The sequence below is a fragment of the Osmerus eperlanus genome, chromosome 23 (genome assembly GCF_963692335.1).
Source record: "Osmerus eperlanus chromosome 23, fOsmEpe2.1, whole genome shotgun sequence".
NCBI lineage: Eukaryota > Metazoa > Chordata > Actinopteri > Osmeriformes > Osmeridae > Osmerus > Osmerus eperlanus.
The window spans coordinates 11121314-11139858 of NC_085040.1; positions in this window are offsets into that span (position 1 = coordinate 11121314).

Here is an 18545-nt window from a genome sequence, read left to right on the forward strand (position 1 = left end):
CCGATGAGCGGAGTCAGCATCTATATTATAGTTGTTGTTGATGAAGTAGAGAATGTTGTTAGGGATGGTCAAAAATCCAACGATCAGAGAGGTGATGACAGCTATGGTGGCTCCCAACTTGCCCTTGAACTTGGCTACATTCACAATGACACCGTTCGGCACCGCTGACATTCTACTGTTAAACAGATCCTTACTCGTGGATATCAGAGACTCGAAGCCTCCAATGTTTGTTTTCCTGCGACTCATGTCACTCAACAGGTCTGAATCAACTGCAATTCTACAAACTACAACCTTGTGTTCTAGCAAAAGAATACGGTCATCGTAGTAAACGTAACAAACCCAGAACATTTAATACAATGAAGCTCCAAAGCCCTGCGATTGACTTCCAAAGCATACGTGGTGTGCTGTACGCGAAGTCAACAGCCGATCAACGTTGGTACAAGGTCAAGGGTATCACCAAACCTCTGAATAGACTCAAGTGGTACAAAAAGCAGCATTCGGTTGGTCACAACATGATAAACATGGATATTTACACAAGACTTGTCAAGGACATTAATGCAAACCCGGATGGTTCCATTGAGTGGGTTTCTGATTATCTAAGAAATTTGAACGTTCCAGAATCAAAGGTTTCAAAATTCAAGGAAGCGCTGTTGCAACTCGTTAAGTCCAAATCCCTGACTCTGTACCACTCCGGACTCCTATGGGACAATAGTCGTATGTCGATCGGAATAGGTGTTGCGGTAGACAAGGAGTGTAAGGACGTGTTCAATGGAAAAAAGACAATGTGTGATGTAGGCCCTGTGTCACGGCTCATACTCACACAGCTGAAGGCTCTGCGTCTTACTCCAATTTGTGCAGGCCTTAAGGTCGCCGGTGTACCTAGACCGGATATGTTCAGCAAACCTGGATCGTACACGTATCATAACAGCTGTACTAGGGGCTGTAAGTCGATTAGCGACACGGGGGGATTTTACACAGAGGTCGACCTGGTGGCACATGATACTGTTAAGGATAATGTAGCGCTGTTGGAGGTCAAAACTAGGAACCGTGACATTCTAGACGCTGTCACCTTGACACGATACAACACTCAGCTGTGGCTGACATGGGTGATGTTTTCTCTCACTTACCCCAGCATGGCAGAGCGGTCAGCTGCCTACCTGGTGATAATCAGACCGGGGACCAACCAGGTTACTATAAGAAGTTGTTCAAGGCCAACGATTTCGGAGAATATCCGCAAGACGTTCCCGTTGCTGAAGTGTTTTTGTTCCCAGGTACTTAACTGTCTCACTCCTATGTGTGTTAACATGAGAGTAGAAACTAAGCTGGCCTCCTTGCTGAAAAACACTGTCTCCTGGTTAGACCCTACCGATTTGTGTTACAGAAACACACTTTTCAACCAGGAGAAAAGGATGAAAGTTGTTGAGAATTCAGATGACGTCGTATTGAAAATGCAGACTGTTACAAATCAAGATGAATAGTAATAATATACTCACATGTACTGTCCTAATTTAAATGTAATGTCCCATGTGGGGGCAGTTGGGACAACACCTCCCTGCAATAGTCATCCACCTGTGCTTACTATATAACCCACACTCACGGGTGGATGTTAGATACTGACTAGACTCTGTCTGTGCAGACCACATACCCGGTTTATTACGTTTAATTTCATTTTATCGGATAACATAATTTTCTAGAAGGCGAAATGGGGTTGAAACACAATGCTATCCACGCGATGCTAGCTAATCCTCACCTAGCACCATTTGAATTGGTCAACAAACCTTGTGAACAACAGACTTGGACTCTGATAGATCATCTAATGGTAATCCACAAAGTCAAAGCTGTTGACTACATTAAGGATGATTCAGAGGCGTCGATTGTGAATATGGCCAGGAGGCTGGCGTCTCATTACAAATTGGAAGATTCAGACAGTCGGTGTATAGTGCTTGTGAAGGATGGGGCAGCAGCTCCGAAGCCGGCTGTGACAGAGGTCAGACAGAAGCAACACCCTGAGCCTCATATAAAGTTCTGCCGACGTAATCTGTCCGCCATTGAATACACCATGATGAAGCTGTTGGCTGACATGGGTATGAAAAACAAGCTGTTTCTAGTAACCGGGTCAAACGGAGACCCACTCGAGGATGATATAATCGAGGGAAACTTGATCAATAACCTGGTGTCGTTTCACCAAAAGTACTTGGACTGCCAGGAGTATAAGGACGAAAGCGTAGTTGTGACGAGACCTGAAGATATGACACCTCTTGGGTGTGACACACCCGACGGTTGCCATACCGGCTCCATAGAAAGACCTGCAGGATTGAAGGGTGTATTCGTGGCGACTTTTGCGAATCCTGAGACTGTAGAAGTTTCTACATTGAGGGACGCCTGTCTGCAATGTAAGAATGTAGAAGCTGACATGTTACTCGTGGAGTTGGCGAACATTCTTGAAGGTAGCGTGACAGTTTGTTCCGGAGACTCGGACATTGTGGCAGTGCTGACGGCTTGTGGACGCGAGGGCATTACTTTGAGACTAGAAAACAAGAGCTACTACGAAGATCAAGACATGTACATGTCGACCTTCGGGGATAATGTGTTCGATAGTCTTGAAAACCGGTCGTCCGAGTTTCCGTTTAAGGAGATGACTTCAACTGACGATAGATTCCGAATGATGGGCGACATCACAGCTGAGGACGAACATCTGCTGCAGACGACTCGAAAGCAACACGACTCATTCGAGGTCATTTTGGATAAACACGCCAAGGTCAACTTTAAAGAGATGGCAATTAGGTTCTTATACCTAAGCGGGATCAGAGGCTCTGTGTATTCAACCTTCCTAGCTAAGTTTTTCAAGTTGAATGTCTGGAATATATTGGAGGATTTGGGAGTCATCGAAGGTTGTGTCAGTAACAATACAGTTGGTCAAATATTCAAAACACTAGACCTTACATCTGACGAGAGTGTGCTTTCAGGGTACGAACCAACTGAACCTCCACCCACTGGAAAAAAGAGGAAGATGTCATGTCTACAGGAGAAGGCCGCCACTGAGTTTAACCTAGACAACAGCACAGAAAATGGGGTTGTCAACAACAAAAAAGACAATAAAGTCATGAATGGCGTCAAACGGTTAAGTACTGCGTACAGGAGGGGGATGGTGCCACAGGGTAGTTATGGACGTTTTTTGAAGTTGAAACAAGCCGGACGGCATTTTTTCATGCAAATAAAAGGAAATATAAGACAAAATGAGACGGAGCAAATTGAAAAGGTGTTTTTCATGGCACTATGTGGGACGGATTATAACTATATTCCGAAGATGCTGGGGATTAAGAAATTGATGACGGGAGTGGTAACCAACTACGAGTGTTTTTCGTCTTGGTGTAAAAAGATGAAGAGTCTTCTCTGGAATGTAAGCGGTTGCTCATGTCCGAAATGTAACGATTATCACAAAATCGGCCTGGAGGTGGCCGATTTTACAACTGTCGCAGTGAAGACCCAAGCTGAACACTGGACTAAGGCAGATTGTGAATTGATGGTCAAGACAACGAAGTACACCTGTCAAATGTGGAAGCTGAAGTGTCCGAGACCGGGATTAGAATATGGATTATGTGTGCGTGACGGCGTTGTAAAATTTATCGACAAGTCCTCACTTGGCGACTCCTCGGTGATGTGTGATGTAATCTAACGTCTGATCTTGAAATGATAGCATGACATACTAATGTTCACCTTTTATATATGCAATATTATGAAACACAAATTCTACAGAATTGGGATTTCTATAAAGTGTGTTGTCTATAATAAAGTTTATAATCACAACTGTCTGAGAACTTGTCATATACCACATATCACTTTCAACTCGGCAGCCATCCTGTCTTGTTACCTCCCAAGGATCTTCATTTTAAAATGTACATTTAATTGAGGATGTTCTTTATTACATCTTTCTACATCATTGAATCACAGAAGTCATCTGAGATTAAAAATCAATTTTCATAAGCATCATCACTTTACCCTGAAATGAATCTCAACACATGTAGTAATAAGGCAAGAACGACATAGTTGTTGTCACTCCACCGTGTTTATCACATTTACAATACACAACTGTGAACAATTCAAATGTATTAGACAAAGAAAAATACATCTTTCATAGACATGTGTCCATAGACGTCAAACACATGCATGTTATAGGAAGACACTACCAAAGAGATGAAGCGTCTGGAGGCTGATGAAATTGTAATGTCACTACACAGTTTCATCCATAGTTTAACCATAATACTGTCATCATATTTGTATGTCATGAAGTCGTCATATTCTTCGGGAAGTAGTTGTCCTCGCTCCTCCAGTACGTCTAACACGGACATTTTCCATTTGATTTTACGGTTGTAAGCGGGTAGCAGGGGCATTATGAATAGATCTCCGACATTTCTACCAAGTGCACCGCGCACCTTGAATGTCAATCTTACTGCGGGAGGGTCCTTCCTGACTGAAACAAAGACACGATTACCTCAATGTGGGGGTGATATGCCTTATTTTCACTAGAAACACGTTTCTACTCACCAAACTTTCCACGCGGTCCTTTTTCTGCCAGATCTTTAAAAAGATCATGATTCAGCTGACGGACAACCTTGAGGAATCTCTTTGCTCGCCCGTTTGTCTTGAGGCTGTGTTGAATTAACTTGTACATCATCTTAACCGAATTAGTTTTACCACCATAAGACGCGAGAAGATTATGTTCATCAAAGTCCTTTACCAGAACACTTTCCAATAAACGTCTGGAGCACACATGACGCTCGGCTATGTCGTGTTTGTAGCGGTTCAACTTTCTTTGGGAAGACATCCCGACAACGGTTGTGAATATTGGAGTGTACTGGTGTAGGTTTGTTGAGTCATTATATACTGTATGTGTGTGACCAACGGTTGGATAGATTTGAGTAGTCACAACATATCATGTATAATATTCTCTTGTAAATTTCCAACCACATATTCACAGTGATACCACAACAGGTTTATATAAAGAATCTGTATAAAAATACGTCTCCCCTGAACCAGGTTTCTTGATGTGCAATTCTATGAAATGTTTGTAGGTTTCGACGACACGGTCAGATTTCCAGTACATCATACGCACAGAGTCGTGTTCCTTCAGTAAAAATATTTTTTGACACGAACCGTTGACTTTGGTCCAGGTTAACACCAATTCCATCGGCGCTGAAACCTCCAAATTCACACAGGCTGTGTCGGCTGCAAGCTCAATGATACCGGATGTAGACATGGTTTTATATGTTGAACGGTGAGCCTCGACCACGGTTAGTTTACATTTAAAATCATGAGAAGCAGAGCTGATGTAAGAAAGTTTTTAAGTTACGATTAAGGCAAACGGTCATCTGCACTTCCAAGTGTGCAATATGCCAACTTCTAGTGTTTCATGGCTAGCCAAAAATGAAGCTGAGTGAAGTTTTCCATGGTTGGAGAAATGTATCCAACGGTTTATAGTTTGATACATCAGCCATGGTTAGATACGGGGTTGGATGATGTGCAGATAGTTTCTTGTCCAAGTGGCCCTGTAGAAGTACAACTGTAGAAAAACTATGTATGTGACAATAGTGTTTTCTTCCAGTAACACTGGTATTCTATCAAACAGTTTCTCCAACAGAATGAGATTTGCCATGAAACGTCTTCTGTCACAAATTAAGAGTTATAAAACATTACAGCCTACAGCGTATTGGCAAGGATCTGGAAAACATTAATGCTGACCTACACAATTGTCAGAGGTTTGTGGCTAAAATGTCGATTCTGAGAGACGTCGATGACAACTTTCCCTGTAATCTTATCCCTGACATATAAGTATGCAAATGCTTAATCATATCTCTAAACCGGTTGTGTCATTCTACATGTATTTGTTTGTGTAAATGTTACAAACCGTGTGCTGTTTATGAAACTCAATAAAGTGTCTACAATTGACCTACGAGTTTGCCCTATCACCTTAGGACTTGGATCATTTGTTTTTTTTTTGCAGAATCATGCCTCTCACACGTAGTACTGCATCTGTATGCAGAAAGAGAACGCTAGAAGAATCATCCGGCCAATGTGATGACTGTTCCCACGTAAAAATGATAGCAAACTTGAAACGTCAAATCCTGGAACTTAATAAGTCGATCGACATGGACCGTGAAGCAAGGACTGAGGCTCTCCATGAAAGACACGTAGGACCTTTGAAATGGGAAGGTAACAACATAACATTAAAGGGAGATATAACTATGGTAAACACCACATCTACCAAAACCGAAATGGACAGGCTGAGCGATACACACAATCAGACTTTATACGAACTGGAGTTGTGTAAAAATGAATTGGAGGACACAAGAGAAGCTCTCCGGGAAGTGTGTGAAGAGGGAGAGACATTGAGGGCTAAGCTGTCAGAGATTCGGACAACTGAGGTCACCGATATCAAGGAAACAGCCGGTGAAACTAACAAGACCGAAGATGTACACCCTCACTTAGACTGGGTAGGGAGACACTATCTGGCGGTGTCAATCCCGGACGATCGCATGTTCAAACCTGGACAGTCTGTCACTCCGGTCGGGGTGTTGCAGAAACTGTTTGAGATGAGGGTTTCTGGTAAACTCGCGACAGGTTTCAGCGTGCTGTTAGAGAATATAAACATCATGCTATCTCACCTCGAACCCGAGTGGTACGCAAAACATTTTGGTTTCTGTGGAGCCTACGTGCATGGCAACAAGTATATAGCTACAGACAGGGTTGACACAGAGGAGTTCGCTTGGATGTTGTTTGAATACAGGGCGCACGCTCCCTTGATCGAAGTGTTAGCGGCGCTTCAAAATGTTCAAAACAGCACAGGAAAGAGTGGGGTGACGAACGCGTCTCTACACATCAGCAGGACCGTGTACAGCTCATTTGTGGCTCTCTTCAGAGACACAGTGTCAAGGGCTCACAAGGCGTTCATGCGCGTACGGGAGAGAGCCCTGACGACGAGGAAGTCTCAGGGTCTAGTTTCAGTGCCTCTCACGGCAGGCTTGTGTGTGGATCAGAATGAATCTCAAGAAGCTTCTCACTCTGTCAAGACTAGAATCTTGCAGTCTGTACTGGAAGGCATTGACTCTGCCCCTCACATCAACCTAGATTTGGCGAGAGCTGACGTTTCTCACGAAGATCCCCTTGGTTTGCAGCATTCCCTCTCGGCCTTCAAGAAACGTAGAGGGTTGGAGTGCCATGATAGAAATAGGAGGGGCTCTGACAATTGGCGTAGTCGGGGATCTCTCCCTTATAAAAGTGAAAGACGGGTACTCTTCGAAACACCGTGGTCAAATGCTCAACCTGCTCTGTAGACATGCAGAAGGAAGAGTAGTTATTTGTAGTAAAAAATAGATATAGTCAACTATACAAACATGAGTGGTCCATCCGAGCGACTTGAATATGGGCTAAAGCTAGGGGAGTCTGAAAATAAGAGACGATGTTTAAACGAGGAAGACATGAAAAGGAAATCTATGTTGGCGATGTCTGATTATTGTCAGGTCGAATGGGTGAGGAAAATGGTAAATTTGCACATGTCCCGAGGTGAGGACATTAAACTGTCTCTGATGAGCGGAGACGCTGGATGTGGTAAATCCTACGCCATATCATTGTTAGAGAAAAAGCTAAGACAGCTGGACATCAGTGTGGCTGTGAGCGCCATGACAAACAAGGCAGCGGGTACTCTGATGGAGTCCTGTTCACTCGACCAAGTCTACACGTTTCACAAGATGATGGGTTTAAAAAAGGAATTGATAGACGAGAAGCTTTCATTAGAAGACTTCACGCGACAGTACTGCAAAGTACACTGGAATGTAATTTCCCGTTTCAAAACGCTGAAAGAGGCGAACCTGTCACCTGAGCAGAACGGCGTTAGTCTACGGCATTCATGTAGCCAACTGAGACCTGAATCATGTTCAGTGTGCAGTATAATGTTCAAGCGGATGAGGGTGCCTAGGAAGGTCGCGGATGTTGCCCTTATGGCAGATGCTCCTCCCTTCCTGGGGGTGAACGTGTTGATCATAGACGAATACGGTCTGATAAACACGGAGCTATTCGAGAGGATGTTGTCGTGCCTTTCTCTATTCTACGGACCCGATAAGGGTCCTTTGATAGTATTTTCAGGGAGCGTCTCACAATTGCAACCAGTTAGTTCTACACTGCGCATTTGGGAAACAGACCGATTTGAACGACTGCTCTCTTCCTCGACTCCACTATTTGTCAACAGGCGACAATTCGACGACCCTGGTTACGCAGAAGCCTTGACGTATCTTCAGTTCAACACCGTCACGGAAGAGTCTCAACGCATTTTCAGGAGCCAGGTGTCTGTCAGCAATGTCGATGTTATGGACCCAGACTATGAAGCTGAGAAACTGCGTATCTTCCACCAAGACAAACAGCAGATTGCATATACTACAGCCTACATGAAGAAGGTTAGCCAAAACGCTCGTGTCGGGGAAAAGTTTCTAGCCGTCAGTCGGCAACCAACTTCTTTCAAGGGTCTAAGCTCTAGTTACGACGTGCTGAAGCAGGCTGCTCAGGCATTACCAAAGTTGTTTTCATTGCCCACATACCGTCCAGGGATACGCAGTACGGAAAGGGACTATCTGAAGGTCGACAAGCTTTGGGTAGGTTGCAAGGTGCGAATGATTTGGCATATGGACTTCAATGGTATAGAGGTTGCGAACAAAAAGGCGTCAACGTCCATGTCGAGCTTTCTCAGCAGTCAAAAGAGGGACGGTTGTCACCTCCCGTCCATAGTAGACACTGAAGGTGTCGTGGAAGGCATGTCTTTCAATAGGGAGAGGCTGTATAACGAGTTCTATGTCAGGGGGGGGCAGACCGGAACCCTCTACAAGGTTGCTCCTTCCAATTGGAACTATGTGAACTGGAGAGTGACAACACACCCGCTAGCCTGTCTATTGGCAATGAACACATACGACTGTCAGGGTTGCACGGTGCAAGGACAAGTGCTCTACCACCCGCCTATGTGTTTCTCAAGGTCACCAATAAAACCATCGGTCTACGTAGTTCTCAGCAGGGTGGTCAGGAGAGAAAATTTGCAAATGACAAACTGTAACTTTGCTGAGACACTTGGAGATGTCGATTTTTACAATGACAAACTGGTGGATTATCGGAAAAGGGTTGAGATGAACTATTCCTCTTGACACGCCTCCGTAATTATACACCCTTCAGTCAGTAAGCCTTATTCAATTTGTCAGCACATACACCACAAACATCCACGGTAAGGAAAGAAGATGAACCAGAGTGCTAGGTGGCACAAGTTAACACTGGAAGAGTTGCTATGTTTGACACCACCCATGGCTCTTGTGGAACTCACTGAAAAACATGAGGATAAACTTAATCGTTTGCAACAGCTGATCAGCGAGGGAAACCCTACACTGTCAGCGGAGAAGATTACCGCACCACCCCAGGCCGGTGGACAAGACAATCTCAATTCGTATATAATTCTAAAGTGGTGTCCTTGGTTTTCGCGGACGTTCGGCGTGTTGTCTGATGGTAACCTTAACATGCTTACGCTGAGGTTGCTGAGGATCAACAGTGAAAAATCCCCTATCCTCCTGGAACTACTTACGGCTGTCTCCCTCGTCCTCAAGCAGCCCAACATACCTTCCCCCCCACTCTGTCAAGATCCATCTCAAGCAGAAAGCTTCCTGTTTGACAGTTGACCGACAATTCGTTTTACTAGCGCATCATCTGCCGAAATAAAGTGAAACCTAACCTTTGTCTACGTAAACGTTGACTATGTCGTCCACCAGAATATACCAACCGATTCGTAGTTACACGCACAATCTCAGTGAACGTCGAATCGCTACCATTGACGTTCCTTATGGATGCTACAAATATGAGTCGGCTATGAACTATCTACCCGGCGGTCTCTTCCATTTTGTAAAAGACGCGTTTTCGTACGTGCCGACACTACATGGACTGAGCGCTGACTTCATTAGGAATCTAAAAGAAGTGGCGGTCTGTGCCGCTGGCAGCGCCATTGCAAACAGACCCTTTTTGAACACCCCGCACCTGTACGAAGTGGAGCTGATTAACACAGGACATGAGTATCTAAGGCAGGGAGACCGTTTCACAGTGCAACTCCCTGACCGAGAGGATGTGACTGCCCAATGTGAGGTGGAAGGTGATCCAGGTTACAACATCTCCGTTAACAAGGGCATCTGGGGAGGAATGTTGGCTACCAGAAGAGTGAACTGTGAGTTTGGTGGAGATGCTGTGGAAGAGGTGATACAAGCTATTAGGCAAGATGAAGACTTCAACGCTTTTCAACTGATTTCACCGTACACACCCCAAAGTATACTTTCAATGATGACGCTGGTAGCCAATGGGGCTGGGCATCACATTATCTCCGATGTTATAAGGAACAGCGCAGCTTTGGCTGTCAACGAAGACTTTAACGCGGCCTTCGTCAGCGCCATCGTTGAGGACGACGATGTGAAAAGGTTTCTAAGGACCGTGATAAAACATGCGATGAATATCGTGGAAGGTGTTCAAGGTTTCGCATCAGGACAGGTAGTGCGAGCCTGCAACGGGTATAATTTCAATACGATTAAGACTGGTGATAGATTCATGGCCCAGCTTAATATGAACAGATGGCTTTTGTGATTTTACACACTGTAAATTACTACTGACTATTCCGTATTACACTGCGCGTAGGAGTGGTCAACTGTAATGTAAACTACCATTGTGTGTTGTACATGGGTGAATAAAATAAAAAGAAACTTCACAAGATGTAAATGACTGTTTATTTTCACAAGATAAGACGACACAGTAAAGAGTGATCAGAGTAGGCTGTAACGTGAGAGTCGACTATATCGTAGTATCTGAAACGTTGCCTATGAGACCACAGGACGGTTTGATGTTTCGAGTTGACGCTCCGGCTTCCCAAACGTCAGTTTATTACACCTTCGGATAGTCTTTTTGTTTATCTTATCCTGTATGGGGGGGCGGTGACTGTGTTCAGTTACTTTTGTATACAACATATCTATTTCGGCAGACTGGACTCTTCTGGATGTGACAGCGGAGTTAGAGTCACCGGGGGGTCGATTAGTGCCAGTCAGCTCATTCGCAGTCTCGACACTCTCCGCTTTCCTTAAGAACATTGTCAGCCACCACAGATCACACCCAGGCTCGCTAGTTGGCTTGTTGAGGTTAACATCTTCAACGGCAGGGGGGCAGTTAACAGAGTGTTGACATTCGAAGATATCTTCCCAGTGTCCTCCATTGGGCTTTGCGTTCAAAAGGTTCATCCACCAACCATCCACAGTGCGATCCATCTTTAGCTGTGATGTTGAGTCGTCACACTTGTTAGTCACCGATGACACTGGTATGAAAACAGAGTCTGGCGAACCACAGGCAGATATTTAATATCACCACAGTAGAAAGGATTACAGTAATACACTGATGCAAACTTTTCTCCACTGAAACGTATGAAAATCGACCCGAGTTGACTATGACCCCCCTCCTTGTATCCAGGCGCACCATGTCTTTAACACCTACTGATACGGTTGTCAACTTTCCTTAATAAACCAAAACAATATTCAGTCTAACAGCATCTGGACTGTTCTCATTGCCCCCCAATATAACACATACATTGGTGTACCAAATAAAAGTGGGGATGTGTACGACAGGGGCACTATAGCAAGATGAGAGGTGTTATAGATGATCAAGACTGTTATCATACTGCACCAAAATACTGGGCCTCTGTTATAGTCGTCATGAGGTGTTAAGACATTGTCGACGTGCGAAGGTGTCCCCTCTCCGTAGTTAAGAGCGTCCGGGTCATACAGTCTCTCCTCCCTGTACAGAGAGAGCACCTCGCCCCTGGTAGTGGTTGAGAGGGCGGAACACTGCAGCTGTCTGGTCTTCTCAAGTAGAGTGTTCATTTCCAGGTCTATGTGTGATTTGACAGATCTGATTCCTGCGACCAAAAATATCACCTTGTACCCGGTGTGCCAGAAAGAGGTGCTTGGCGTCAACCCCCACCCCAATAGATCACATGAAAAGTAGAAAATAGAAAACAATATAAAATGCAAACCAAGTCCTTGGTAAAAAGACATAATTTCATCGGACTGTAACCATTCTGATGAAGCCGATCGTGTTAATCCAGGCAAACGCAAACGTTGTCCATTGTAGAATCGGGAAAGTGGACAACAGTCGTTTTCCGGAACAGTCAATTCGTGAGGCAACAAGCTCCGTGTCACTGCAAATCTTGTAGAATAACCAGGTATAAATGTAAGTGGCTAATAAAAAGCTGAAAAATGCAAGTTTCTGGCAGACTGATACGCCAGCCATCGAGTCGATCGCCACGCTGGTGTCACGGGGACTGCTTCGTTTATCCGAGCTCAGGATAGTAAGACTGAAACCGCCTATTAAGGCGGCACATACCATCAGAGACCATATGCTTCCTAATAAACCCAATGTCAGCAAGTTCCACAATCTGATCATGTGCAGAAAAATGGTGGTGAAAACTATCACGGTGGAGATAACCTTCAGCACACTAAAACAAACAAGCTTGGCACGCTGCACTTGCACACAGGTCCGATTGAGCCAGCATACAACGGGCGATAGGTAGAGAGGGTGTACATTTGTGGTCATCATAGTCCTATTCAGATATGCACACAGTATCAAGTCTTGATCCGATAAAAATGTTCTTGGTAACATAATCCATGGATATTTAAATACGATATACAGTGAAAATGTGGCGTCTTTAACTTTTGTAATGTTTGCCAAAAAAAAATCCGTCGTTAGACGCGGTTTACCACTCTGGCAGAGTCTCCTGTATTACCAGCTAGCATGGTACTGTTAAATTTCGACACCATCTCCTGTCCAATTGTAGTCATCTTACTGAAGACTGTGTAGTTGTAATATCTCCATTCGCAGAAAGCGCTGCATCTGAAGGTGTTACCACTCTCCGTGCCTATATGCAAATAGTAGCAATTTTGGATGTTTCGCAAGTGGTCATACAATTCCTCCTCGTCAGCAACCCAAACGAGGCCTAGCGTTACACCAGCTTTGTCTCGCAGAATGGTGACATTGTGTCCTGTAGTCGGCACAGGTTTCGCTATCAGATACAATCTAACAGAGTTCTCAGCATGGCCCCCTGGAACCGTCGTCTTGACAACTTCACCTGCGTGGTATATTGCACCGGAGGTGGACGCAATTGAGCCTACCAGTTGCAGGACTTCTTTGACCAGGGGGGGTCGCGACACGATGGAGTGTATCAAGAACCACAAATGGTCACTGAGAATTGGTACGTTTTTGAGAGCGATTTCTGTCACATTCGAAATCACAGTCAATCGACGCTGTCGTTCGCTCTGGTTGTCACCTAAACCGTCAGATCTTATCATATCAAGAAATTGGTGAAGCGATTTGTTCCACTCGGAGACGAAGGTGTGTATAGGGATGGCGGGGATGCACAGCTCCTCGGTGCCGGTGTAGCGGTTTATACACGTCTTGGCTATCAAGGAAGTCCCCTTTGCGATATAAGTGTTGTAAATGTCAATGATCGATGAACATTCCTCCGATTTGCTGACGATGGGCATGAGTCTGACACACACATCTCCGACTCGAAGGCTTTGTTTGGTAGTTGAGGTGATTAGCTGAGAGGGTAGGTGTTTGAAGTCAAGAATACCCAGTGCTAAATTATTCCACCCGCCCTTATACCCATTTGCCCCCGATCTAATCACGTCGCTATCATTGTAGTCGTCGTTAGATACAAGACTTCGAATAGGACTCCCGTCTGACGGTGCCATTATCAAGGGTTGTGCATTAAGCACGGAGGAGATTGAAGTCCGTGGTAACATAATAAGCTGCAGAGTCTCGGCTGTGGAATCGTGTGTCGTTAGGGTCTGTCCTCAAACAGTTGACGCTTCATTCGCTTTGATCGAATATCGTGAATATTTCTTTAAAAAAAAAAAGTAATGACATTTAGACTGAGATGTGCTGAAATACTTTAATTTGTGTAACTATCAACTGTAGACAACTGTAATACACCAATGCACAGAGGTTTCGGCGAGTGTGATGCCACAAACGTTACAATACACTACTTCGACTCGTGTCCCCTTAAGGCCACCGCTGATATAAAATCTGCCAAGGCGCTCGATGTCTCTGGAGGGCTGTCTTTAGATGCTGGTAACGTGTAGCCAGCTTGTTGTTTCTTCATCACGAGAGTGCTTGACTGTTGATCATTGGACGGTGAGGGTCTAATCTCTCCTACGATATCAGTGTCCATTCTGACAGCTTCCAAGTCTTCCTCAGTCGAACCGTCTCTGTCGCGGCTTGAGATACTTTTTGTCATCTCGCGTAGTTCGTTCATCAATCTAGATATGTCACGGGAATCCAGATCGTCCTTGGGTTGCTTGCGTACCCGTTTATACGGGGTGTCTCTCGCCAAACTGCGTAAAGTCTCCACGTCGGATTGGGTAGAGGAGAAGTCTTGTGACACCGAGCTTCCCTGTTGTTCTAGCAAGACACCTCTTATGCTGGATTTAATCATATCCATCATCATTTCTTGCTCTTTCTTGGAAACTGTCTGTCTCTCAGATTCCTGCTTGTTGTACTCCATCGCTATCAATCTCTTTTGCTCTTCGCTTAGAGTTCCGTGGTGAAACGAAGTATCAGATGCGTTCACCACGCTATTCGGGTTATATTTAGCCTGCCCCCCGCGTGTTCCTTCTCCTAAATACAGTTGATTGTTCCACGGATGATGTGGCTGTGTTAACTGTTGAAGCGTTGGAATTAACGACATGAAGCTCTGTAGAGCTTGTAGTTGCGCTTGCGACTGTTGCTGCGGTAGAACTGACTGTGGAGACAGCACCTGTTGCTGTTGCTGTTGCAGAAGCTTGATCAGGTTGTCTATTTGAGTTGGGTTAACATCCATCGTATCTTCCATCTGTTTGCGTTTACGTGATGACGTATTGGCTGTAGGATATATTAGTGCACCGTTAGTATCTTCATCGGTATGGGTAACACCGGCGCAGAGTTTAGTTTTCACCCCAGTCCGCCTGGTAAAATCCTTAGCACCTTTCACTGTAAACAATGTGTCCGGTTCATCAGGACAGTTAAGTCTCTGGGTTAATACACTATTATGAACCTTGAACGCCTCTATTACATCTTTTAGTACTTGCAACTCGGCAGCTTGGTCTAGAATGGCCACCCTCAGGGATTTTACAGTTTCCGTGATACTCCGACTCTCAGAGCTGTCATCCGATGCATCAGAAATAGTTTCCATCTGGGCAGTTGTGATACTGTCGCCAGCCGTCACATCAACGCCGGCGTCCAGGACAGAGTCCTTTATGGCGGAAAATCCCATCCTGGTCATTGTCCGTCTCACGTCCTCACTCGTCACCAGGGTGCAGAAACACCCCGGTCTCATGGGCACCGGGACCAAACTACACTCCTCCGTCATGGGGCCAATCTTGTTGTTTCCCACTGTGCCCAAGCTGAAGCCGTTGCTAATTTCGGACATCGTGACACCGTTGGTATAGTCATTGTCGGAGCATGCAACACAACAGTATAAGAACGTCTTGTCAACCGACCTACTGTGGACATGCCAGTAGCACTTGACACGGCCTATATCCTTCTTGGCTTTGTGTAAGAAGACAGCTTTGCCAGGTTGAGGATGACACGCTCCACAGTACGATATGTCATTGTCAACAATAAACTCTTTTCTTGACTCCGGGTAGACCTCATCCGGTGAAACCCCGAATACGCCACATACACCCACGAGATACTTGTTGCTCCCATCCAAAACTATAGAAGCCAGTGCCTCTGTGTAATCGTCTTCGATTGTACCGTAGCATTCTTTACAAAAGATTGGTACAAATAAAGACTGATCCGAACACAGAGGTCCTTCTGGATACTCGTGTCTGTCAACGTAGTCAACTAGAGTCATGCTGGTCATGTTTACCACTGCTCTCTTCTTGTCATGGTTCGAAACTTTAACAAACGCACACTGATCTTTCGTGGAAAACACGGGTCCTAATCTCGATCCCTGTTTTACCAAGGGAGACACGTCGCCTGAGGACATAGCAAGTCTATTTTTATTCATAAACGGTATAAGAATCTAATTAGGGCTATGTCACATAACCGTCAACAAGGACTTGGGTAACTTACTGGGTAAGTTCAATATTGGTGTTGAATATCAGATTGTCTCCCCAGACAAAGTCCTTGTCAAACTCAAACAGTTTTTGCAGCGCAAGACTAGAGATGTGTGTCACGTTGTCCACTGTGCAGTATGGAGGAGTGCAGGTGAACTGAAGACTGTGACTCTCCGTGTTTGTTGGAGTGTACGTGAGATCTTGTATCAATTCAGACAGCTTCATCGAGTCGACCGACTTCAGTTGGAAGATCCCCTGTAAGTATACTCTAGTTCTGACTTGATCGAATTCCCTCTCTTTCACAGATGTGAACAAAGCACCTTTGCACCATTTACAATCTTCACTATTTACTATAGCAATTATGTGTTTACGGCTTGTACGGAATACACAATAGCTAACCAAGTTGCAGCACGACAACGCAATAAATTCTCCACAAACCGTTAATGCGTCACTCTCGATAAAACCAGCCACAGCTTTTGGAAAGTCTTCACCTACAGATGTCTGAGCGTCCCCCTTCTTCGTCTTCTGAGTTCCACCCTCAACGACTTTCGGCATCACGTGAACTTGTCCAAGTTAGAGGACCTGAGAAAAATAGGCTAAGAAATGAGCAGGCCAGCAGCTACGAACAACCCCCCAGCAAGATACGAAGTGGTGTCAACTATTGTGTTTCGCATGGAAATGTACAAGCAGCTGTTTATATTAATAATCCCAACACGTCTCAGACCCCCCCCCAGGGCACTGCAAATTGTCACCCCCCCGACTCGCAAGCTCAGGACTTACAAGCTGTAACTGATCAAGGCTTCTCCTCTGAAATGGCAACAGACCCTATATTTCACGTGTTTCCCGAGCCCCCGGCGCAGCAGGATCGAGACGTGTGCGAGATCACCGATAATCACCGGTTTATTCAAAGACGGTATCCTATGCTGTACATGAACCTAACTGCGAACGAACATCCGTCCATAGTCGACGTGCAGTACGAGTATGACAGTACCGGTTGTCCTTTATGTGAACTGGACAAAAACACTTTTGACTCTATCAAAGTGCTAAAGTCACACGAGGTGAAGGATTTCCTAGACTCGTACAACCACCGATTCACAGAACAGCAAGTCAACACCCATCTCGGTCACACCATGAGGGATGAAAATGTCATCGGAGTGATACAGAACATGTCCGTCGACCTCATCTGTAAATCGTACTCGTTGGCGAATGCAACTTCTCTTTGTATTATGAACCGCGTCAAAACTCACATGGGTAGACAACTACTGGTCCCGGATCATGATGTTGCTAAGGTTCACAATGACGCTGTTAAACAATTCATCGGTCTTGCAGCGACATGTCAAGCGTTGATGAAATACAAACACAACGACAGTGCAAGGCTCCCTGTTATTAATCCTCTGGAATAACCCTTGCCCTGGTGACCAGATACTATCTAATTTTACGTATTATACCATGATGTGTGTTGTTATGCTAATCACGTTAAGCTCTAAATAGTTAACAATGTCTATAGTTTGGATTAGTTCATCAAGTCCACATCCATCCATGAGGGTTCCCATTATCATCTCACTCTTGTGGCTACCGTACATCACTGCCTCTCCTATCAGCAATACCGACCCTTACGGCTACTCTCCTTATGTTTGGATCACTGTTAGTGAATGCAATGCTCATGATGGCTGGTGTCAGGGCATGAGTCTCAGCGGGTTTGCTTTGACCATTGGTAACTACGACCGCACTAATGACATGTGCACTCACTATTGCCCTGGGACGATCTACGCCCACTGGAGACCCTTCCGAGACTCAGTAGGAGATCTCAGTGAGCGAGATGGCTACATACTTGGAGCCTACGTTAGGAAGTTGGACAGAGCGTCTTGTCTCGTGGTTCCGGGAGGGTTTAAGTGTTCGGACCGAGTTATCACAAGTACACCCTTAAACAAGATATCGATATTTCTCCACGCCAGCCCTCTTAACAAAGACTATTACTTTGGCGAGGACCGAATGGCCGAATGTGAACCCAATCCACAATGCGCAGCTTTCAAGCTCTTGAGAAGAACCTTACACCAACCAGCTGCAAGTAGAGAATGGCCTGAATCGGATGACGTTCTGACCATCCGAAACTCCCCATACGCATGTGTTCTCACTTATGTAGGCCTTGGCGATGCTGAGTCTATTGACACTTGTTACGCCCAACTAGGGGACAACTGTTTTGTGTCCGAAGGTAACAGGTTTTGTATAGGGGATTCCAGAACCCCTCGGGCTGGCATAACTAACGCCGACAGTGCAGCGTCTGCCCCCATTGCGATATGCGAGGTCTCGAGCGCTGCGCGTCTAAAGGACCGTAACCCTGTTTACAAGCCCACCGCCGAGGAAATTCGGGACTTTATAACACCCTCATCCTGTGACGCC